This window comes from Tenrec ecaudatus, chromosome 11 (genome assembly GCF_050624435.1).
Source record: "Tenrec ecaudatus isolate mTenEca1 chromosome 11, mTenEca1.hap1, whole genome shotgun sequence".
NCBI classification, from domain to species: Eukaryota; Metazoa; Chordata; class Mammalia; order Afrosoricida; family Tenrecidae; genus Tenrec; species Tenrec ecaudatus.
In genome coordinates, this window is record NC_134540.1 from 123,896,445 (window position 1) to 123,918,775 (window position 22,331).

Genomic DNA, 22,331 nt, shown 5'->3' on the forward strand with positions numbered 1-22,331 from the left:
CCTGTGGCACCCCAGCCCTTTGGCTTTGGGAGCCCCAGGCCTGGGGCGCTCCAGCCCTTAGGCTTAGGGAGGCCCAGGCCTGGGGCGCACCATCCCTTTGGCTTAGGGAGCCCATGGCCTGGGACGCCCCAGCCCTTCGGCTTACGGCGCGCCAGGCCTAGGGCGCCCCAGCCCTTAGGCTTTGGGAGCCCCAGGCCTGGGTCGCCCCAGCCTTTAGGCTTTTGGAGCTCCATCCCTGGGGCACCCCAGCCCTTGGGCTTTGGGAGCCCCAGGCCTCGGGCACCCCAGCCCTTACGCTTTGGGAGCCCCAGACCTGGGGCGCTCCAGCCCTAAGCCTTATGGAGCCCCAGACCTGGGGCTCCCCAGCCCTTAAGCTCTGGGAGCCCAAGGCTTGCGACTCCCCAGACCTTCGGCTTAGGGAGCCCCAGGCCTGAAGCCCCCCAGCCCTTAGGGTTAGGGAGCCCCAGGCCTGGGGCGCCACAGACCTTAGGCTTTGGGTGCCCCAGGCCTACGGTTTCCAAGCCCTTAGGTTTTGGGCGCCCCAGGCCTACGGGGTCCCAACCCTTCGGCTTAGGGAGCCCGAAGCCTGGGGCGCCCCAGCCCTTAGGCTTAGGGATCCCTGGCCTGGGGCGCCCCAGCCCTTAGGCTTAGGGAGCCCCAGGCATGGGGTGCCGCATCCCTTAGGCTTTGGGAGCTCCAGGCTTGGGGCGCCAAAGCCTTTAGGCTTTGGAGCCCCAGGCCTGTGGCTCCCCAGCCCTTAGGCTTAGGGAGCCCCAGGCCTGGGTCGCCCCAGCCTTTAGGCTTTTGGAGCTCCAGCCCTGGGGCACCCCAGCCCTTGAGCTTTGGGAGTCCCGGCCTGGGGGACCCCAGCCCTTAGGCTTGGGGAGGCCCAGGCATGGTACACCCCAGCACTTAGGCTTTGGGAGACCAAGGCCTTGGGCGCCACAGCCCTTAGGCTTTGGGAGCCCCTGGCCTGGGGCGCTCCAGCCCTTAGGCTTAGGGAGCCCCTGGCTTGGGGCGCACCAGCCCTTAGGCTTAGGGAGCCCATGGCCTGGGACTCCGCAGCCCGTCGGCTTAGGGCGCGCCAGGCCTAGGGCTCCCCAGCCCTTAGGCTTTGGGAGCCCCAGGCCTGGGTCGCCCCAGCCTTTAGGCATTTGGAGCTCCATCCCTGGGGCACCACAGCCCTTGGGATTTGGGAGCCCCAGGCCTGGGGCACCCCAGCCCTAAGGCTTTGGGAGCCCCAGGCCTGGGGCGCCCCAGCCCTTAGGCTTAGGGTGCCCCAGACCGGGGCGCCCCAGCCCTTAGGCTTTGGGAGCCCCAGGCCTGGGGCGCCCTAGCCCTTAGGCTTAGGGAGCCCAAGGGTTGCGATGCCCCTGCCCTTAGGCTTGGGAGCCCCAGGCCAGATGCACCCCAGTCCTTAGGCTTAGGGAGCGCCAGGCTCTCAGCGCCACAGCCCTTAGGCTTAGGGAGCCCATGGCCTGGGGCGCCCCAGCCATAGGCTTAGGGAACCCATGGCTTGGGACGCCCCAGCCCTTCGGCTTAGGGAGCCCCAGTCCTGGGGTTCACAGCCCTTAGGCTTTGGGAGCCCCAGGCATGGTACGCCCCAGCCCTTAGGCTTAGGGAGCCCCTGGCCTGGGGCGCCCCTGCCCTTAGGCTTTGGGAGCCCGAGGCCTGGGGCGCCCCAGCACTTAGGCTTTGGGAGCCCCTGGCCTGGGGCGCCCCAGCCCTTCGGCCTTGGGAGCCCAAGGCCTGGGGCGCTCCAGCCCTTAGGTTTAGGGAGCCACAGTGCTGAGGCGCACCAGCCTTAGGCTAGGGGAGCCCATGTCCTGGGACACCCCAGCCCTTAGACTTAGGGAGCCCCAGGCCTGGGGGGACCCAGCCCTTAGGCTTTGGGAGCCCCAGGCATGGTACGCCCCAGCCCTTAGGCTTAGGGAGCCCCTGGCCTGGGGCGCCACAGCCCTTAGGCTTTGGGAGCCCCAGGCCTGGGGCGCCCCAGGACTTAGGTTTGGGAGCCCCTGGCCTGGGGCGCCCCAGCCCTTTGGCTTAGGGAGCCCCTCATGGGGCGGCCCAGCCTTAGGCTTGGGGAGCCCCAGGCCTGGGGCACCCCAGCCCTTAAGCTTTGGGAGCCCAAGGCCTGGGGCGCCCCAGCCCTTAGGCTTTGGAGGCCCCAGGCCTGGGGCGCTGCAGCCATTAGGCTTTGGGAGCCCCAGGCCTGTCGCGCTCCAGCCCTAAGGCTTAGGGAGCCCCAGGCCTGGGGCGTCCCAGCCCTTAGGCTTAGGGAGCCCAAGGCTTGTGACTCCCCAGCCTTCGGCTTAGGGAGCCCCTGTCATGGGGCGTCCCAGCCTTAGAATTGGGAGCCCCAGGCCTGGGGCGCCCCAGCCCTTAGGCTTTTGGAGCCCAAGGCCTGGGGCGCCCCAGCCCTTAGACTTTGGGTGCCCCAGGCCTGGGGCGCCCCAGCCCTTAGGCTTAGGGAGTCCCTGGCCTGGGGCGCCCCAGCCCTTAGGCTTTGGGAGCCCAAGGCCTGGGGCGCCCCAGCCCTTAGGCTTTGGGAACCCCAGGCCTGGGGCGTCCCAGCCCTTAGGCTTAGGGAACCCCAGGCATGGGGCGATCCAGCCCTTAGGCTTAGGGAACCCATGGCCTGGGACGCCCAAGCCCTTCGGCTAGGGCGCGCCAGGCCTAGGACGCCCCAGCCCTTAGGCTTTGGGAGCCCAAGGCGTGGGGTGACCCAGCCCTTAGGTTTTGGGAGCCCCAGAATTGGGGCACTCCAGCCCTAAGGCTTAGGGAGCCCCAGGCCTTGGGCGCCCCAGCCCTTAGGCTCTGGGAGCCCAAGGCTTGCGACTCCCCAGCCCTTCAGCTTAGGGAGCCCCACGCCTGAAGCCCCCCAGCTCTTAGGGTTAGGGAGCCCGAGGCCTGGGGCGCCCCAGCCCTTAGGCTTAGGGATCCCTGGCCTCTGGCGCCCCACCCCTTAGGCTTTGGGAGATCCAGGCTTGGGGCGCCACAGCCTTTAGGCTTGGGAGCCCCAGGCCTGTGGCCCCCCATCCCTTTGGCTTTGGGAGCCCCAGGCCTGGGACGCTCCAGCCCTTAGGCTTAGGGAGCCCCAGGCCTGGGGCGCACCATCCCTTAGGCTTAGGGAGCCCATGGCCTTGGACGCCCCAGCCCTTCGGCTTACGGCGCGCTGGCCTAGGGCGCCCCAGTCTTAGGATTTGGGAGCCCCAGGCCTGGGTCGCCCCAGCCTTTAGGCTTTTGGAGCTCCATCCCTGGGGCACCCCAGCCCTTGGGCTTTGGGAGCCCCAGGCCTGGGGCGCTCCATCCCTCAGGCTTATGGAGCCCCAGGCCTGGGGCGCCCCAGCCCTTAGGCTCTGGGAGCCCAAGGCTTGCGACTCCCCAGACCTTCGGCTTAGGGAGCCCCAGGCTTGAAGCCCCCCAGCCCTTAGGGTTAGGGAGCCCCAGGCCTGGGGCGCCACAGACCTTAGGCTTTGGGCGCCCCAGGCCTACGGTTTCCCAGCCCTTAGGCTTTGGGTGCCCCAGGCCTGGGGAGCCCCAGCCCTTAGGCTTAGGGATCCCTGGCCTGGGGCGCCCCAGCCTTTAGGCTTAGGGAGCCCCAGACATGGGGCGCCCACCCCTTAGGCTTTGGGAGCTCCAGGTTTGGGGCGCCACAGCCTTTAGGCTTGGGAGCCCCAGGCCTGTGGCTCCCCAGCCCTTAGGCTTAGGGAGCCCCAGGCCTGGGTCGCCCCAGCCTTTAGGCTTTTGGAGCTCCAGCCCTGGGGCACCCCAGCCCTTGAGCTTTGGGAGTCCCGGCCTGGGGGACCCCAGCCCTTAAGCTTGGGGAGGCCCAGGCATGGTACACCCCAGCCCTTAGGCTTTGGGAGACCAAGGCCTTGGGCGCACCAGCCCTTAGGCTTTGGTAGCCCCAGGCCTGGGGCGCTCCAGCCCTTAGGCTTAGGGAGCCCCTGGCTTGGGGCGCACCAGCCCTTAGGCTTAGGGAGCCCATGGCCTGGGACGCCGCAGCCCGTCGGCTTAGGGCGCGCCAGGCCTACGGGGCCCAGCCCTTAGGCTTTGGGAGCCCCAGGCCTGGGTCGCCCCAGCCTTTAGGCATTTGGAGCGCCATCCCTGGGGCACCCCAGCCCTTGGGTTTGGGAGCCCCAGGTCTGGGGCACCCCAGCCCTAAGTCTTTGGGAACCCCAGGCATGGTACGCCCCAGCCCTTAGGCTTTGGGAGCCCCAGGCCTGGGGCGCCCTAGCCCTTAGGCTTAGGGTGCCCCAGACCGGGGCGCCCCAGCCCTTAGGCTTTGGGAGCCCCAGGCCTGGGGCGCCCTAGCCCTTAGGCTTAGGGAGCCCAAGGGTTGCGACGCCCCTGCCCTTAGGCTTGGGAGCCCCAGGCCAGATGCGCCCCAGTCCTTAGGCTTAGGTAGCCCCAGGCTCTGAGCGCCACAGCCCTTAGGCTTAGGGAGCCCATGGCCTGGGGCGCCCCAGCCATAGGCTTAGGGAACCCATGGCTTGGGACTCCCCAGCCCTTCGGCTTAGGGAGCCCCAGTCCTGGGGTTCACAGCCCTTAGGCTTTGGGAGCCCCAGGCATGGTACGCCCCAGCCCTTAGGCTTAGGGAACCCCTGGCCTGGGGCGCCCCTGCCCTTAGGCTTTGGGAGCCCCAGGCCTGGGTCGCCCCAGCCTTTAGGCATTTGGAGCTCCATCCCTGGGGCACCCCAGCCCTTGGGGTTTGGGAGCCCCAGGCCTGGGGCACCCCAGCCCTAAGGCTTAGGGAGCCCCAGGCATGGTACGCCCCAGCCCTTAGGCTTAGGGTGCCCCAGACCGGGGCACCCCAGCTCTTAGGTATTGGGAGCCCCAGGCCTGGGGCGCCCTAGCCCTTAGGCTTAGGGAGCCCAAGGGTTGCGACGCCCTTGCCCTTAGGCTTGGGAGCCCCAGGCCTGATGCGCCCCAGTCCTTAGGCTTAGGGAGCCCCAGGCTCTGAGCGCCACAGCCCTTAGGCTTAGGGAGCCCATGGCCTGGTGCGCCCCAGCCATAGGCTTAGGGAACCCATGGCTTGGGACGCCCCAGCCCTTCGGCTTAGGGAGCCCCAGTCCTGGGGTTCACAGCCCTTAGGCTTTGGGAGACCCAGGCATGGTACGCCCCAGCCCTTAGGCTTAGGGAACCCCTGGCCTGGGGCGCCCCTGCCCTTAGGCTTAGCGAGCCCCTGGCCTGGGGCGCCACAGCCCTTAGGCTTTGGGAGCCCCAGGCCTGGGGCGCCCCATGACGTAGGTTTGGGAGCCCCTGGCCTGGGGCGCCCCAGCCCTTCGGCTTAGGGAACCCCTCATGGGGCGGCCCAGCCTTAGGCTTTGGGAGCCCCAGGCCTGGGGCAACCCAGCCCTTAGGCTTTGGGAGCCCAAGGACTGGGGCGCCCCAGCCCTTTGGCTTTGGGTGCCCCAGGCCTGGGGCGCTCCAGCCATTAGGCTTAGGGAGCCCCAGGCCTGGGGCGTCCCACCCTTTAGGCTTAGCGAGCCCATGGACTGGGACGCCTCAGCCCTCCGGCTAGGGTGCGCCAGGTCTAGGGCGCCCCAGCCCTTGGTCTTTGGGAGCCCCAGGCCTGGGGCGCCCCAGCCCTTAGGCTTTGGGAAACCCAGGCCTGGGGCGTTCCAGCCCTTAGGCTTAGGGAGCCCCAGGCATGGGGAGCCCCAGCCCTTAGGCTTAGGGAACCCATGGCCTGGAACGCCGAAGCCCTTCGGCTAGGGTGCGCCAGGCCTACGGCGCCCCAGCCCTTAGGCTTTGGGAGCCCAAGGCGTGGGGTGACCCAGCCCTAAGGCTTTGGGAGCCCCAGACCTGGGGCGCTCCAGCCCTAAGGTTTAGGGAGCCCCAGGCCTGGGGCGCCCCAGCCCTTAGGCTCTGGGAGCCCAAGGCTTGCGACTCCCCAACCCTTCGGCTTAGGGAGCCACAGGCCTGAAGCCCCCCAGCCCTTAGGGTTAGGTTGCCCGAGGCCTGGGGCGCCCCAGCCCTTAGGCTTAGGGATCCCTGGCCTCTGGCGCCCCACCCCTTAGGCTTAGGGAGCCCCAGGCATGGGGCGCCCCACCCCTTAGGCTTTGGGAGCTCCAGGCTTGGGGCGCCACAGCCTTTAGGCTTGGGAGCCCCAGGCCTGTGGCCCCCCAGCCCTTTGGCTTTGGGAGCCCCAGGCGTGGGGCGCTCCAGCCCGTAGGCTTAGGGAGCCCCAGGCCTGGGGCGCACCATCCCTTAGGCTTAGGGAGCCCATGGCCTGGGACGCCCAGCCCTTCGGCTTGCGGCGCGCCAGGCCTAGGGCGCCCCAGCCCTTAGGCTTTGGGAGCCCCAGGCCTGGGTCGCCCCAGCCTTTAGGCTTTTGGAGCTCCATCCCTGGGGCACCCCAGCCCTTGGGCTTTGGGAGCCCCAGACCTGGGGCGCTCCTGCCCTAAGGCTTATGGAGCCCCAGGCCTTGGGCGCCCCAACCCTTAGGCTCTGGGAGCCCAAGGCTTGCGACTCCCCAGACCTTCGGCTTAGGGAGCCCCAGGCCTGAAGCCCCCTAGCCCTTAGGGTTAGGGAGCCCCAGGCCTGGGGCACCACAGCCCTTAGGCTTTGGGCGCCCAAGGCCTACGAGGTCCCAACCCTTCGGCTTAGGGAGCCCGAAGCCTGGGGCGCCCCAGCCCTTAGGCTTAGGGAGCTCCAGGCTTGGGGTGCCACAGCCTTTAGGCTTGGGAGACCCAGGCCTGTGGCTCCCCAGCCCTTAGGCTTAGGGAGCCCCAGGCCTGGGTCGCCCCAGCCTTTAGGGTTTTGGAGCTCCAGCGCTGGGGCACCCCAGCCCTTGAGTTTTGGGAGTCCCGGCCTGGGGGACCCCAGCCCTTAGGCTTGGGGAGGCCCAGGCATGGTACACCCCAGCCCTAAGGCTTTGGGAGACCAAGGCCTTGGGCGCCCCAGCCCTTAGGCTTTGGGAGCCCCAGGCCTGGGGCGCCCCAGCCCTTAGGCTTAGGGTGCCCCAGATCAGGGCGCCCCAGCACTTAGGCTTTGGGAGCGCCTGGCCTGGGGCGCCCTAGCCCTTAGGCTTAGGGAGCCCCTGGACTGGGGCGGTCCTGCCCTTAGGCTTTGTGAGCCCCAGGCCTGGGGCGCCCCAGCACTTAGGCTTTGGGAGCCCCTGGCATGGGGCGCCCCAGCCCTTCGGCTTAGGGAGCCCCTGGCATGGGGCGTCCCAGCCTTAGGCTTTGGGAGCCACAGGCCTGGGGCACCCCAGCCCTTAGGCTTTGGGAGCCCAAGGCCTGGGGCGCAAGGCCCTTAGGCTTTCGGTGCCCCAGGCCTGGGGCGCCCCAGCACTTAGGCTTTGGGAGCCCCTGGCATAGAGCGCCCCAGCCCTTCGGCTTAGGGAGCCCCTGGCATGGGGCGTCCCAGCCTTAGGCTTAGGGAGCCCCAGTGCTGGGGCGCACCAGCCCTTAGGCTAGGGGAGCCCATGGCCTGGGATGCCCCAGCCCTTAGCCTTAGGGAGCCCCAGGCCTGGGTGGACCCAGCCCTTCGGGTTTGGGAGCCCCAGGCATTGTACACCCCAGCCCTTAGGCTTAGGGAGCCCCAGGCCTGGCGCGCACCAGCCCTTAGGCTTAGGGAGCCCATAGCCTGGGACGCCCCAGCCCTTCGGTTTAGGGAGCACCAGGCCTGGGACGCCCCAGCCCTTAGGCTTAGGGTGCCCCAGGCCTGGGGAGACCCATCTCTTAGACTTAGGGAAACCAAGGGTTGTGACGCCCCTGCCCTTAGGCTTTGGGAGCCCAAGGCTTTGGGCGCCCCAACGCTTAGGCTTTGGGAGCCCCAGGACTGGGGCGCTGCAGCCCTTAGGCTTAGGGATCCCCAGGCCTGTGGGGCACCAGCCCTTAGGCTTAGGGAGCCCATGGCCTGGGCCACTCCTGCCCTTCGGCTTAGGGCACGCCAGGCCTTGGGCGCCCCATTCCTTAGGCTTAGGGAGCCCCAGGCCTTGGGCGCCCGAGACCTTAGGCTTTGAGAGCCCCAGAAATGGGGCGACACAGCCCTTAGGCTTAGGGAGCCCAAGGGCTGCGACGCCCCTGCCCTTAGGCTTTGGGAGCCCCATGCCTGATGCGCACCAGCCCTTAGGCTTAGGGAGGCCCAGGCCCTGGGCCCCACAGCCCTTAGGCTTAGGGAGCCCAGGGCCTCGGACGCCACAGCCCTTCGGCTTAGTGAGCCCCAGGCCTGGGGTGTCCCAGCCCTTATGCTTAGGGAGCCCCAGGCCTGGGGCGCCCCAGCCCTCAGGCTTAGGGAACCCATGGCCTGGGACGCCCCAGCCCATCGGCTTAGGGAGCCCCAGTCCTGGGGCGCCCCAGCCCTTAGGATTTGGGAGCCACAGGCATGGTACGCCCCAGCCCTTAGGTTAGGGAGCCCCAGGCCTGGGGCTCCCCAGCCCTTAGGGTTTTAGGAGCCCCAGGCCTGGGGCGCCCCAGCCCTTAGGCTTTGGGAGCCCCAGGCATGGTACGCCCCAGCCCTTAGGCTTAGGGAGTCCCTGGCCTGGGGCGCCACAACCCTTAGGCTTTGGGAGCCCCAGGCCTGGGGCGCCCCAGGACTTAGGTTTGGGAGCCCCTGGCCTGGGGTGCCCCAGACCTTTGGCTTAGGGAGCCCCTGGCATGGGGCGGCCCAGCCTTAGGCTTTGGGAGCCCCAGGCCTGGGGCGCCCCTGCCCTTAGGCTTTGGGAGCCCAAGGCCTGGGGCGCCCCAGCCCTTAGGCTTTGGGTGAACCAGGCCTGATGCGCCCCAGCCCTTAGACTTAGGGAGCCCCAGGCCCTGGGTGCCACAGCCCTTAGGCTTAGGGAGCCCATGGCCTGGGACTCCCCAGCCCTTCGGCTTAGGGCACGCCAGGCCTTGGGCGCCCCATCCCTTAGGCTTAGGGAGCGCCAAGCCTGGGGCGCCCGAGCCCTTAGGCTTAGGGTGCCCCAAGCCTGGGGCGCCCCAGCCCTTAGGCTTTGGGTGCCACAGGCCTGTGGCGCTCCAGCCCTTAGGCTTAGGGAGCCCCAGGCTTGTGGCGCCCCAGCCCTTAGGCGTAGGGAGCCCCAGGCTTGTGGCGCCCCAGCCCTTAGGCTTAGGGAGCCCTTGGACTGGTACGCCCCAGCCCTTCGGCTAGGGCGCGCCAGGCCTAGGGCGCCCCAGCCCTTAGGCTTTGGGAGCCCCAGGCCTGGGGCGCCCCAGCCCTACGGCTTAGGGAGCCCCTGGCATGGGGCATCCCAGCCTTAGGCTTTGGGAGCCGCAGGCCTGGGGCGCCCCAGCACTTAGGCTTTGGGAGCCCAAGGCCTGGGGGCCCCACCCTTAGGCTATGTGTGCCCCAGGCCTGGGGCGCCACAGCCTTTAGGCTTAATGAGTCCCTGGCCTGGGGCGCCCCAGCCCTTCGGCTAGGGTGCGCCAGGCCTAGGGCGCCCCAGCCCTTAGGCTTTGGCTGTCCAAAGCCTGGGGTGCCTCAGCCTTTAGGCTTAGGGAGCCCATGGCCCGGGACGCCCCAGCCCTTCGGCTAGGGTGCGCCAGGCTTAGGGCGCCCCAGCCCTTAGGCTTTGGCAGCCCCAGGCCTGGGGCGCTCCAGCCCTAAGGCTTAGGGAGCCCCAGGCCTGGGGCACCCCAGCCCTTAGGCTTAGGGAGCCCAAGGCTTGCGACTACCCAGCCGTTCGGCTTAGGGAGCCCCAGGCCTGATGCGCCCCAGCCCTTACGCTTAGGGAGCCCCAGGCCCTGGGCCCCACAGCCCTTAGGCTTAGGGAACACATGGCCTGGGACGCCCCAGCCCGAGGCTTAGGGAGCCCCAGTCCTGGGGCGCCCCAGCCCTTAGGTTAGGGAGCCTGAGGCCTGGGGCTCCCCAGCCCTTAGGGTTTTAGGATCCCCAGGCCTGGGGTGCCCCAGCTCTTAGGCTTTGGGAGCCCCAGGCATGGTACGCCCCAGCCCTTAGGCTTAGGGAGCCCCTGGCCTGGGGCGCCACAACCCTTAGGCTTTGGGAGCCCCAGGCCTGGGGCGCCCCAGGACTTAGGTTTGGGAGCCCCTGGCCTTGGGTGCCCCAGACCTTCGGCTTAGGGAGCCCCTGGCATGGGGCGGCCCAGCCTTAGGCTTTGGGAGCCCCAGGCCTGGGGCGCTCCAGCCCTTAGGCTTAGGGAACCCCAGGCTTGTGGCGCCCCAGCCCTTAGGCTTAGGGAGCCCCAGGCTTGTGGCGCCCCAGCCCTTAGGCTTAGGGAGCCCTTGGACTGGGATGCCCCAGCACTTCGGCTAGGGCGCGCCAGGCCTAGGGCGTCCCAACCCTTAGGCTTAGGGAGCCCCAGGCCTGGGGCGCACCATCCCTTAGGCTTAGGGAGCCCATGGCCTTGGACGCCCCAGCCCTTCGGCTTACGGCGCGCCAGGCCTAGGGCGCCCCAGTCTTAGGATTTGGGAGCCCCAGGCCTGGGTCGCCCCAGCCTTTAGGCTTTTGGAGCTCCATCCCTGGGGCACCCCGGCCCTTGGGCTTTGGGAGCCCCAGGCCTGGGACTCTCCATCCCTAAGGCTTATGGAGCCCCAGGCCTGGGGCGCCCCAGCCCTTAGGCTCTGGGAGCCCAAGGCTTGCGACTCCCCAGACCTTCGGCTTAGGGAGCCCCAGGCTTGAAGCCCCCCAGCCCTTAGGGTTAGGGAGCCCCAGGCCTGGGGCGCCACAGACCTTAGGCTTTGGGCGCCCCAGGCCTACGGTTTCCCAGCCCTTAGGCTTTGGGTGCCCCAGGCCTGGGGAGCCCCAGCCCTTAGGCTTAGGGATCCCTGGCCTGGGGCGCCCCAGCCCTTAGGCTTAGGGAGCCCCAGACATGGGGCGCCCACCCCTTAGGCTTTGGGAGCTCCAGGCTTGGGGCGCCACAGCCTTTAGGCTTGGGAGCCCCAGGCCTGTGGCTCCCCAGCCCTTAGGCTTAGGGAGCCCCAGGCCTGGGTCGCCCCAGCCTTTAGGCTTTTGGAGCTCCAGCCTTGGGGCACCCCAGCCCTTGAGCTTTGGGAGTCCCGGCCTGGGGGACCCCAGCCCTTAGGCTTGGGGTGGCCCAGGCATGGTACACCCCAGCCCTTAGGCTTTGGGAGACCAAGGCCTTGGGCGCCCCAGCCCTTAGGCTTTGGTAGCCCCAGGCCTGGGGCGCTCCAGCCCTTAGGCTTAGGGAGCCCCTGGCTTGGGGCGCACCAGCCCTTAGGCTTAGGGAGCCCATGGCCTGGGACGCCGCAGCCCGTCGGCTTAGGGCGCGCCAGGCCTAGGGGGCCCAGCCCTTAGGCTTTGGGAGCCCCAGGCCTGGATCGCCCCAGCCTTTAGGCATTTGGAGCTCCATCCCTGGGGCACCCCAGCACTTGGGCTTTGGGAGCCCCAGGTCTGGGGCACCCCAGCCCTAAGTCTTTGGGAGCCCCAGGCATGGTACGCCCCAGCCCTTAGGCTTTGGGAGCCCCAGGCCTGGGGCGCCCTAGTCCTTAGGCTTAGGGTGCCCCAGACCGGGGCGCCCCAGCCCTTAGGCTTTGGGAGCCCCAGGCCTGGGGCGCCCTAGCCCTTAGGCTTAGGGAGCCCAAGGGTTGCGACGCCCCTGCCCTTAGGCTTGGGAGCCCCAGGCCAGATGCGCCCCAGTCCTTAGGCTTAGGGAGCCACAGGCTCTGTGCGCCACAGCCCTTAGGCTTACGGAGCCCATGGCCTGGGGCGCCCCAGCCATAGGCTTAGGGAACCCATGACTTGGGACTCCCCAGCCCTTCGGCTTAGGGAGCCCCAGTCCTGGGGTTCACAGCCCTTAGGCTTTGGGAGCCCCAGGCATGGTACGCCCCAGCCCTTAGGCTTAGGGAACCCCTGGCCTGGGGCGCCCCTGCCCTTAGGCTTTGGGAGCCCCAGGCCTGGGTCGCCCCAGCCTTTAGGCATTTGGAGCTCCATCCCTGGGGCACCCCAGCCCTTGGGCTTTGGGAGCCCCAGGCCTGGGCCACCCCAGCCTTTAGGCTTTGGGAGCCCCAGGCCTGGGGCGCCCCAGCCCTTAGGCTTAGGGTGCCCCAGACCTGGGCGCCCCAGCTCTTAGGCTTTGGGAGCCCCAGGCCTGGGGCGCCCTAGCCCTTAGGCTTAGGGAGCCCAAGGGTTGCGACGCCCTTGCCCTTAGGCTTAGGGAGCCCCAGGCTCTGAGCGCCACAGCCCTTAGGCTTAGGGAGCCCATGGCCTGGTGCGCCCCAGCCATAGGCTTAGGGAACCCATGGCTTGGGACGCCCTAGCCCTTCGGCTTAGGGAGCCCCAGTCCTGGGGTTCACAGCCCTTAGGCTTTGGGAGCCCCAGGCATGGTACGCCCCAGCCCTTAGGCTTAGGGAACCCCTGGCCTGGGGCGCCCCTGCCCTTAGGCTTAGGGAGCCCCTGGCCTAGGGCGCCACAGCCCTTAGGCTTTGGGAGCCCCAGGCCTGGGGCGCCCCAGGACTTAGGTTTGGGAGCCCCTGGCCTGGGGCGCCCCAGCCCTTCAGCTTAGGGAACCCCTCATGGGGTGGCCCAGCCTTAGGCTTTGGGAGCCCCAGGCCTGGGGCAACCCAGCCTTTAGGCTTTGGGAGCCCAAGGACTGGGGCGCCCCAGCCCTCCGGCTAGGGTGCGCCAGGCCTAGGGCGCCCCAGCCCTTGGTCTTTGGGAGCCCCAGGCCTGGGGCGCCCCAGCCCTTAGGCTTTGGGAACCCCAGGCCTGGGGCGTTCCAGCCCTTAGGCTTAGGGAGCCCCAGGCATGGGGCGCCCCAGCCCTTAGGCTTAGGGAACCCATGGCCTGGGACGCCGAAGCCCTTCGGCTAGGGCGCGCCAGGCCTAGGGCGCCCCAGCCCTTAGGCTTTGGGAGCCCAAGGCGTGGGGTGACCCAGCCCTTAGGCTTTGGGAGCCCCAGACCTGGGGCGCTCCAGCCCTAAGGTTTAGGGAGCCCCAGGCCTGGGGCGCCCCAGCCCTTAGGCTCTGGGAGCCCAAGGCTTGCGACTCCCCAACCCTTCGGCTTAGGGAGCCCCAGGCCTGAAGCCCCCCAGCCCTTAGGGTTAGGTTGCCCGAGGCCTGGGGCGCCCCAGCCCTTAGGCTTAGGGATCCCTGGCCTCTGGCGCCCCACCCCTTAGGCTTAGGGAGCCCCAGGCATGGGGCGCCCCACCCCTTAGGCTTTGGGAGCTCCAGGCTTGGGGCGCCACAGCCTTTAGGCTTGGGAGCCCCAGGCCTGTGGCCCCCCAGCCCTTTGGCTTTGGGAGCCCCAGGCCTGGGGCGCTCCAGCCCTTAGGCTTAGGAAGCCCCAGGCCTGGGGCGCACCATCCCTTAGGCTTAGGGAGCCCATGGCCTGGGACGCCCAGCCCTTCGGCTTACGGCGCGCCAGGCCTAGGGCGCCCGAGCCCTTAGGCTTTGGGAGCCCCAGACCTGGGTCGCCCCAGCCTTTAGGCTTTTGGAGCTCCATCCCTGGGGCACCCCAGCCCTTGGACTTTGAGAGCCCCAGGCCTGGGGCACCCCAGCTCTTAGGCTTTGGGAGCCCCAGACCTGGGGCGCTCCTGCCCTAAGGCTTATGGAGCCCCAGGCCTTGGGCGCCCCAGCCCTTAGGCTCTGGGAGCCCAAGGCTTGCGACTCCCCAGACCTTCGGCTTAGGGAGCCCCAGGCCTGAAGCCCCCCAGCCCTTAGGGTTAGGGAGCCCCAGGCCTGGGGCGCCACAGCCCTTAGGCTTTGGGCGCCCCAGGCCTACGAGGTCCCAACCCCTCGGCTTAGGGAGCCCGAAGCCTGGGGCGCCAGAGCCCTTAGGCTTAGGGAGCTCCAGGCTTGGGGCGCCACAGCCTTTAGGCTTGGGAGCCCCAGGCCTGTGGCTCCCCAGCCCTTAGGCTTAGGGAGCCCCAGGCCTGGGTCGCCCCAGCCTTTAGGGTTTTGGAGCTCCAGCGCTGGGGCACCCCAGCCCTTGAGCTTTGGGAGTCCCGTCCTGGGGGACCCCAGCCCTTAGGCTTGGGGAGGCCCAGGCATGGTACACCCCAGCCCTAAGGCTTTGGGAGACCAAGGCCTTGGGCGCCCCAGCCCTTGGGCTTTTGGAGCCCCAGACCAGGGCGCCCCAGCCCTTAGGCTTTGGGAGCGCCTGGCCTGGGGCGCCCTAACCCTTAGGCTTAGGGAGCCCCTGGACTGGGGCGCCCCTGCCCTTAGGCTTTGTGAGCCCCAGGCCTGGGGCGCCCCAGCACTTCGGCTTGGGAGCCCCTGGCATGGGGCGCCCCAGCCCTTCGGCTTAGGGAGCCCCTGGCATGGGGCGTCCCAGCCTTAGGCTTTGGGAGCCACAGGCCTGGGGCACCCCAGCCCTTAGGCTTTGGGAGCCCAAGGCCTGGGGCGCAAGGCCCTTAGGCTTTCGGTGCCCCAGGCCTGGGGCGCCCCAGCACTTAGGCTTTGGGAGCCCCTGGCATGGGGCGCCCCAGCCCTTCGGCTTAAGGAGCCCCTGGCATGGGGCGTCCCAGCCTTAGGCTTAGGGAGCCCCAGTGCTGGGGCGCACCAGCCCTTAGGCTAGGGGAGCCCATGGCCTGGGATGCCCCAGCCCTTAGCCTTAGGGAGCCCCAGGCCTGGGTGGACCCAGCCCTTCGGGTTTGGGAGCCCCAGGCATTGTACAACCCAGCCCTTAGGCTTAGGGAGCCCCAGGCCTGGCGCGCACCAGCCCTTAGGCTTAGGGAGCCCATAGCCTGGGACGCCCCAGCCCTTCGGTTTAGGGAGCACCAGGCCTGGGACGCCCCAGCCCTTAGGCTTAGGGTGCCCCAGGCCTGGGGAGACCCATCTCTTAGACTTAGGGAAACCAAGGGTTGTGACGCCCCTGCCCTTAGGCTTTGGGAGCCCAAGACTTTGGGCGCCCCAACGCTTAGGCTTTGGGAGCCCCAGGACTGGGGCGCTGCAGCCCTTAGGCTTAGGGATCCCCAGGCCTGGGGGGCACCAGCCCTTAGGCTTAGGGAGCCCATGGCCTGGGCCACCCCTGCCCTTCGGCTTAGGGCACGCCAGGCCTTGGACGCCCCATTCCTTAGGCTTAGGGAGCCCCAGGCCTTGGGCGCCCGAGACCTTAGGCTTTGAGAGCCCCAGAAATGGGGCGACACAGCCCTTAGGCTTAGGGAGCCCAAGGGCTGCGACGCCCCTGCCCTTAGGCTTTGGGAGCCCCATGCCTGATGCGCACCAGCCCTTAGGCTTAGGGAGCCCCAGGCCCTGGGCCCCACAGCCCTTAGGCTTAGGGAGCCCAGGGCCTCAGACGCCACAGCCCTTCGGCTTAGTGAGCCCCAGGCCTGGGGTGTCCCAGCCCTTAGTCTTAGGGAGCCCCAGGCCTGGGGCGCCCCAGCCCTCAGGCTTAGGGAACCCATGGCCTGGGAGGCCCCAGCCCATCGGCTTAGGGAGCCCCAGTCCTGGGGCGCCCCAGCCCTTAGGATTTGGGAGCCACAGGCATGGTACGCCCCAGCCCTTAGGTTAGGGAGCCCCAGGCCTGGGGCTCCCCAGCCCTTAGGATTTTAGGAGCCCCAGGCCTGGGGCGCCCCAGCCCTTAGGCTTTGGGAGCCCCAGGCATGGTACGCCCCAGCCCTTAGGCTTAGGGAGTCCCTGGCCTGGGGCGCCACAACCCTTAGGCTTTGGGAGCCCCAGGCCTGGGGCGCCCCAGGACTTAGGTTTGGGAGCCCCTGGCCTGGGGTGCCCCAGACCTTTGGCTTAGGGAGCCCCTGGCATGGGGCGGCCCAGCCTTAGCCTTTGGGAGCCCCAGGCCTGGGGCGCCCCTGCCCTTAGGCTTTGGGAGCCCAAGGCCTGGGGCGCCCCAGCCCTTAGGCTTTGGGTGCACCAGGCCTGATGCGCCCCAGCCCTTAGACTTAGGGAGCCCCAGGCCCTGGGTGCCACAGCCCTTAGGCTTAGGGCGCCCATGGCCTGGGACTCCCCAGCCCTTCGGCTTAGGGCACGCCAGGCCTTGGGCGCCCCATCCCTTAGGCTTAGGGAGCGCCAGGCCTGGGGCGCCCGAGCCCTTAGGCTTAGGGTGCCCCAAGCCTGGGGCGCCCCAGCCCTTAGGCTTTGGGTGCCACAGGTCTATGGCGCTCCAGCCCTTAGGCTTAGGGAGCCCCAGGCTTGTGGCGCCCCAGCCCTTAGGCTTAGGGAGCCCCAGGCTTGTGGCGCCCCAGCCCTTAGGCTTAGGGAGCCCTTGGACAGGGACGCCCCAGCCCTTCGGCTAGGGCGGGCCAGGCCTAGGGCGCCCCAGCCCTTAGGCTTTGGGAGCCCCAGGCCTGGGGCGCCTCAGCCCTTCGGCTTAGGGAGCCCCTGGCATGGGGCATCCCAGCCTTAGGCTTTGGGAGCCGCAGGCCTGGGGCGCCCCAGCCCTTAGGCTTTGGGAGCCCAAGGCCTACGAGGTCCCAACCCTTCGGCTTAGGGAGCCCGAAGCCTGGGGCGCCCCAGCCCTTAGGCTTAGGGAGCTCCAGGCTTGGGGCGCCACAGCCTTTAGGCTTGGGAGCCCCAGGCCTGTGGCTCCCCAGCCCTTAGGCTTAGGGAGCCCCAGGCCTGGGTCGCCCCAGCCTTTAGGGTTTTGGAGCTCCAGCGCTGGGGCACCCCAGCCCTTGAGCTTTGGGAGTCCCGGCCTGGGGGACCCCAGCCCTTAGGCTTGGGGAGGCCCAGGCATGGTACACCCCAGCCCTAAGGCTTTGGGAGACCAAGGCCTTGGGCGCCCCAGCCCTTAGGCTTTGGGAGCCCCAGGCCTGGGGCGCCCCAGCCCTTAGGCTTAGGGTGCCCCAGACCAGGGCGCCCCAGCCCTTAGGCTTTGGGAGCGCCTGGCCTGGGGCGCCCTAACCCTTAGGCTTAGGGAGCCCCTGGACTGGGGCGCCCCTGCCCTTAGGCTTTGTGAGCCCCAGGCCTGGGGCGCCCCAGCACTTAGGCTTTGGGAGCCCCTGGCATGGGGCGCCCCAGCCCTTCGGCTTAGGGAGCCCCTGGCATGGGGCGTCCCAGCCTTAGGCTTTGGGAGCCACAGGCCTGGGGCACCCCAGCCCTTAGGCTTTGGGAGCCCAAGGCCTGGGGCGCAAGGCCCTTAGGCTTTCGGTGCCCCAGGCCTGGGGCGCCCCAGCACTTAGGCTTTGGGAGCCCCTGGCATGGGGCGCCCCAGCCCTTCGGCTTAGGAGCCCCTGGCATGGGGCGTCCCAGCCTTAGGCTTAGGGAGCCCCAGTGCTGGGGCGCACCAGCCCTTAGGCTAGGGGAGCCCATGGCCTGGGATGCCCCAGCCCTTAGCCTTAGGGAGCCCCAGGCCTGGGTGGACCCAGCCCTTCGGGTTTGGGAGCCCCAGGCATTGTACACCCCAGCCCTTAGGCTTAGGGAGCCCCAGGCCTGGCGCGCACCAGCCCTTAGGCTTAGGGAGCCCATAGCCTGGGACGCCCCAGCCCTTCGGTTTAGGGAGCACCAGGCCTGGGACGCCCCAGCCCTTAGGCTTAGGGTGCCCCAGGCCTGGGGAGACCCATCTCTTAGACTTAGGGAAACCAAGGGTTGTGACGCCCCTGCCCTTAGGCTTTGGGAGCCCAAGGCTTTGGGCGCCCCAACGCTTAGGCTTTGGGAGCCCCAGGACTGGGGCGCTGCAGCCCTTAGGCTTAGGGATCCCCAGGCCTGGGGGGCACCAGCCCTTAGGCTTAGGGAGCCCATGGCCTGGGCCACCCCTGCCCTTCGGCTTAGGGCACGCCAGGCCTTGGGCGCCCCATTCCTTAGGCTTAGGGAGCCCCAGGCCTTGGGCGCCCGAGACCTTAGGCTTTGAGAGCCCCAGAAATGGGGCGACACAGCCCTTAGGCTTAGGGAGCCCAAGGGCTGCGACGCCCCTGCCCTTAGGCTTTGGGAGCCCCATGCCTGATGCGCACCAGCCCTTAGGCTTAGGGAGCCCCAGGCCCTGGGCCCCACAGCTCTTAGGCTTAGGGAGCCCAGGGCCTCAGACGCCACAGCCCTTCGGCTTAGTGAGCCCCAGGCCTGGGGTGTCCCAGCCCTTAGTCTTAGGGAGCCCCAGGCCTGGGGCGCCCCAGCCCTCAGGCTTAGGGAACCCATGGCCTGGGAGGCCCCAGCCCATCGGCTTAGGGAGCCCCAGTCCTGGGGCGCCCCAGCCCTTAGGATTTGGGAGCCACAGGCATGGTACGCCTCAGCCCTTAGGTTAGGGAGCCCCAGGCCTGGGGCTCCCCAGCCCTTAGGATTTTAGGAGCCCCAGGCCTGGGGCGCCCCAGCCCTTAGGATTTTAGGAGCCCCAGGCCTGGGGCGCCCCAGCCCTTAGGCTTTGGGAGCCCCAGGCATGGTACGCCCCAGCCCTTAGGCTTAGGGAGTCCCTGGCCTGGGGCGCCACAACCCTTAGGCTTTGGGAGCCCCAGGCCTGGGGCGCCCCAGGACTTAGGTTTGGGAGCCCCTGGCCTGGGGTGCCCCAGACCTTTGGCTTAGGGAGCCCCTGGCATGGGGCGGCCCACCCTTAGGCTTTGGGAGCCCCAGGCCTGGGGCGCCCCTGCCCTTAGGCTTTGGGAGCCCAAAGCCTGTGGCGCCCCAGCCCTTAGGCTTTGGGTGCACCAGGCCTGATGCGCCCCAGCCCTTAGAATTAGGGAGCCCCAGGCCCTGGGTGCCACAGCCCTTAGGCTTAGGGAGCCCATGGCCTGGGACTCCCCAGCCCTTCGGCTTAGGGCACGCCAGGCCTTGGGCGCCCCATCCCTTAGGCTTAGGGAGCGCCAGGCCTGGGGCGCCCGAGCCCTTAGGCTTAGGGTGCCCCAAGCCTGGGGCGCCCCAGCCCTTAGGCTTTGGGTGCCACAGGTCTATGGCGCTCCAGCCCTTAGGCTTAGGGAGCCCCAGGCTTGTGGCGCCCAAGCCCTTAGGCTTAGGGAGCCCCAGGCTTGTGGCGCCCCAGCCCTTAGGCTTAGGGAGCCCCTGGACTGGGGCGCCCCTGCCCTTAGGCTTTGTGAGCCCCAGGCCTGGGGCGCCCCAGCACTTAGGCTTTGGGAGCCCCTGGCATGGGGCGCCCCAGCCCTTCGGCTTAGGGAGCCCCTGGCATGGGGCGTCCCAGCCTTAGGCTTTGGGAGCCACAGGCCTGGGGCACCCCAGCCCTTAGGCTTTGGGAGCCCAAGGCCTGGGGCGCAAGGCCCTTAGGCTTTCGGTGCCCCAGGCCTGGAGCGCCCCAGCACTTAGGCTTTGGGAGCCCCTGGCATGGGGCGCCCCAGCCCTTCGGCTTAAGGAGCCCCTGGCATGGGGCGTCCCAGCCTTAGGCTTAGGGAGCCCCAGTGCTGTGGCGCACCAGCCCTTAGGCTAGGGGAGCCCATGGCCTGGGATGCCCCAGCCCTTAGCCTTAGGGAGCCCCAGGCCTGGGTGGACCCAGCCCTTCGGGTTTGGGAGCCCCAGGCATTGTACACCCCAGCCCTTAGGCTTAGGGAGCCCCAGGCCTGGCGCGCACCAGCCCTTAGGCTTAGGGAGCCCATAGCCTGGGACGCCCCAGCCCTTCGGTTTAGGGAGCACCAGGCCTGGGACGCCCCAGCCCTTAGGCTTAGGGTGCCCCAGGCCTGGGGAGACCCATCTCTTAGACTTAGGGAAACCAAGGGTTGTGACGCCCCTGCCCTTAGGCTTTGGGAGCCCAAGGCTTTGGGCGCCCCAACGCTTAGGCTTTGGGAGCCCCAGGACTGGGGCGCTGCAGCCCTTAGGCTTAGGGATCCCCAGGCCTGGGGGGCACCAGCCCTTAGGCTTAGGGAGCCCATGGCCTGGGCCGCCCCTGCCCTTCGGCTTAGGGCACGCCAGGCCTTGGGCGCCCCATTCCTTAGGCTTAGGGAGCCCCAGGCCTTGGGCGCCCGAGACCTTAGGCTTTGAGAGCCCCAGAAATGGGGCGACACAGCCCTTAGGCTTAGGGAGCCCAAGGGCTGCGACGCCCCTGCCCTTAGGCTTTGGGAGCCCCATGCCTGATGCGCACCAGCCCTTAGGCTTAGGGAGCCCCAGGCCCTGGGCCCCACAGCCCTTAGGCTTAGGGAGCCCAGGGCCTCAGACGCCACAGCCCTTCGGCTTAGTGAGCCCCAGGCCTGGGGTGTCCCAGCCCTTAGTCTTAGGGAGCCCCAGGCCTGGGGCGCCCCAGCCCTCAGGCTTAGGGAACCCATGGCCTGGGAGGCCCCAGCCCATCGGCTTAGGGAGCCCCAGTCCTGGGGCGCCCCAGCCCTTAGGATTTGGGAGCCACAGGCATGGTACGCCCCAGCCCTTAGGTTAGGGAGCCCCAGGCCTGGGGCTCCCCAGCCCTTAGGATTTTAGGAGCCCCAGGCCTGGGGTGCCCCAGCCCTTAGGCTTTGGGAGCCCCAGGCATGGTACGCCCCAGCCCTTAGGCTTAGGGAGTCCCTGGCCTGGGGAGCCACAACCCTTAGGCTTTGGGAGCCCCAGGCCTGGGGCTCCCCAGGACTTAGGTTTGGGAGCCCCTGGCCTGGGGTGCCCCAGACCTTTGGCTTAGGGAGCCCCTGGCATGGGGCGGCCCAGCCTTAGGCTTTGGGAGCCCCAGGCCTGGGGCGCCCCTGCCCTTAGGCTTTGGGAGCCCAAGGCCTGGGGCGCCCCAGCCCTTAGGCTTTGGGTGCACCAGGCCTGATGCGCCCCAGCCCTTAGAATTAGGGAGCCCCAGGCCCTGGGTGCCACAGCCCTTAGGCTTAGGGAGCCCATGGCCTGGGACTCCCCAGCCCTTCGGCTTAGGGCACGCCAGGCCTTGGGCGCCCCATCCCTTAGGCTTAGGGAGCGCCAGGCCTGGGGCGCCCGAGCCCTTAGGCTTAGGGTGCCCCAAGCCTGGGGCGCCCCAGCCCTTAGGCTTTGGGTGCCACAGGTCTATGGCGCTCCAGCCCTTAGGCTTAGGGAGCCCCAGGCTTGTGGCGCCCCAGCCCTTAGGCTTAGGGAGCCCCAGGCTTGTGGCGCCCCAGCCCTTAGGCTTAGGGAGCCCTTGGACTGGGACGCCCCAGCCCTTCGGCTAGGGCGCGCCAGGCCTAGGGCGCCCCAGCCCTTAGGCTTTGGGAGCCCCAGGCCTGGGGCGCCTCAGCCCTTCGGCTTAGGAAGCCCCTGGCATGGGGCATCCCAGCCTTAGGCTTTGGGAGCCGCAGGCCTGGGGCGCCCCAGCCCTTAGGCTTTGGGAGCCCAAGGCCTGGGGGCCCCACCCTTAGGCTATGTGTGCCCCAGGCCTGGGGCGCCACAGCCTTTAGGCTTAATGAGTCCCTGGCCTGGGGCGCCCCAGCCCTTCGGCTAGGGTGCGCCAGGCCTAGGGCGCCCCAGCCCTTAGGCTTTGGCTGTCCAAAGCCTGGGGTGCCTCAGCCTTTAGGCTTAGGGAGCCCATGACCCGGGACGCCCCAGCCCTTCGGCTAGGGTGCGCCAGGCTTAGGGCGCCCCAGCCCTTAGGCTTTGGCAGCCCCAGGCCTGGGGCGCTCCAGCCCTAAGGCTTAGGGAGCCCCAGGGCTGAAGCCCCCCAGGCATTAGGCTTAGGGAGCCCCTGGCCTGGGGCGCCCCAGCCCTTCGGCTTAGGGAGCCCCTGGCATGGGGCGTCCCAGCCTAGAATTGGGAACCCCATGCTTGGGGCGCCCAAGCCCTTAGGCTTTGGGAGCCCTAGGCCTGGGGCACCCCGGCCCTTAGGCTTTGGGTGTCCCAGGCCTGATGCGCCCCAGCCCTTAGACTTAGGGAGCTCCAGGCCCTGGGCGCCACAGCCCTTAGGCTTAGGGAGCCCATGGCCTGGGACGCACCAGCCCTTCGGCTTAGGACACGCCAGGCCTTGGGCGCTCCATCCCTTAGGTTAGGGAGCCCCAGGCCTGGAGCGCCCGAGCCCTTAGGCTTAGGGTGCCCCAAGCCTGGGGCGCCCGAGCCCTTAGGCTTTGAGAGCCCCAGAAATGGGGCGCCACAGCCCTTAGGCTTAGGGAGCCCAAGGGCTGCGACGCCCCTGCCCTTAGGCTTTGGGAGTCCCAGGCCTGATGCGCCCCAGCCCTTAGGCTTAGGGAGCCCAGGGCCTCGGACGCCACAGCCCTTCGGCTTAGTGAGCCCCAGCCCTGGGGTGTCCCAGCCTTTAGGCTTAGGGAGCCCCAGGCCCTGGGCCCCACAGCCCTTAGGCTTAGGGAACACATGGCCTGGGACGCCCCAGCCCATCGGCTTAGGGAGCCCCAGTCCTGGGGCGCCCCAGCCCTTAGGATTTGGGAGCCACAGGCATGGTACGCCCCCGCCCTTAGGTTAGGGAGCCTGAGGCCTGGGGCTCCCCAGCCCTTAGGGTTTTAGGAGCCCCAGGCCTGGGGTGCCCCAGCTCTTAGGCTTTGGGAGCCCCAGGCATGGTACGCCCCAGCCGTTAGGCTTAGGGAGCCCCTGGCCTGGGGTGCCACAACCCTTAGGCTTTGGGAGCCCCAGGCCTGGGGCGCCCCAGGACTTAGGTTTGGGAGCCCCTGGCCTTGGGTGCCCCAGACCTTCGGC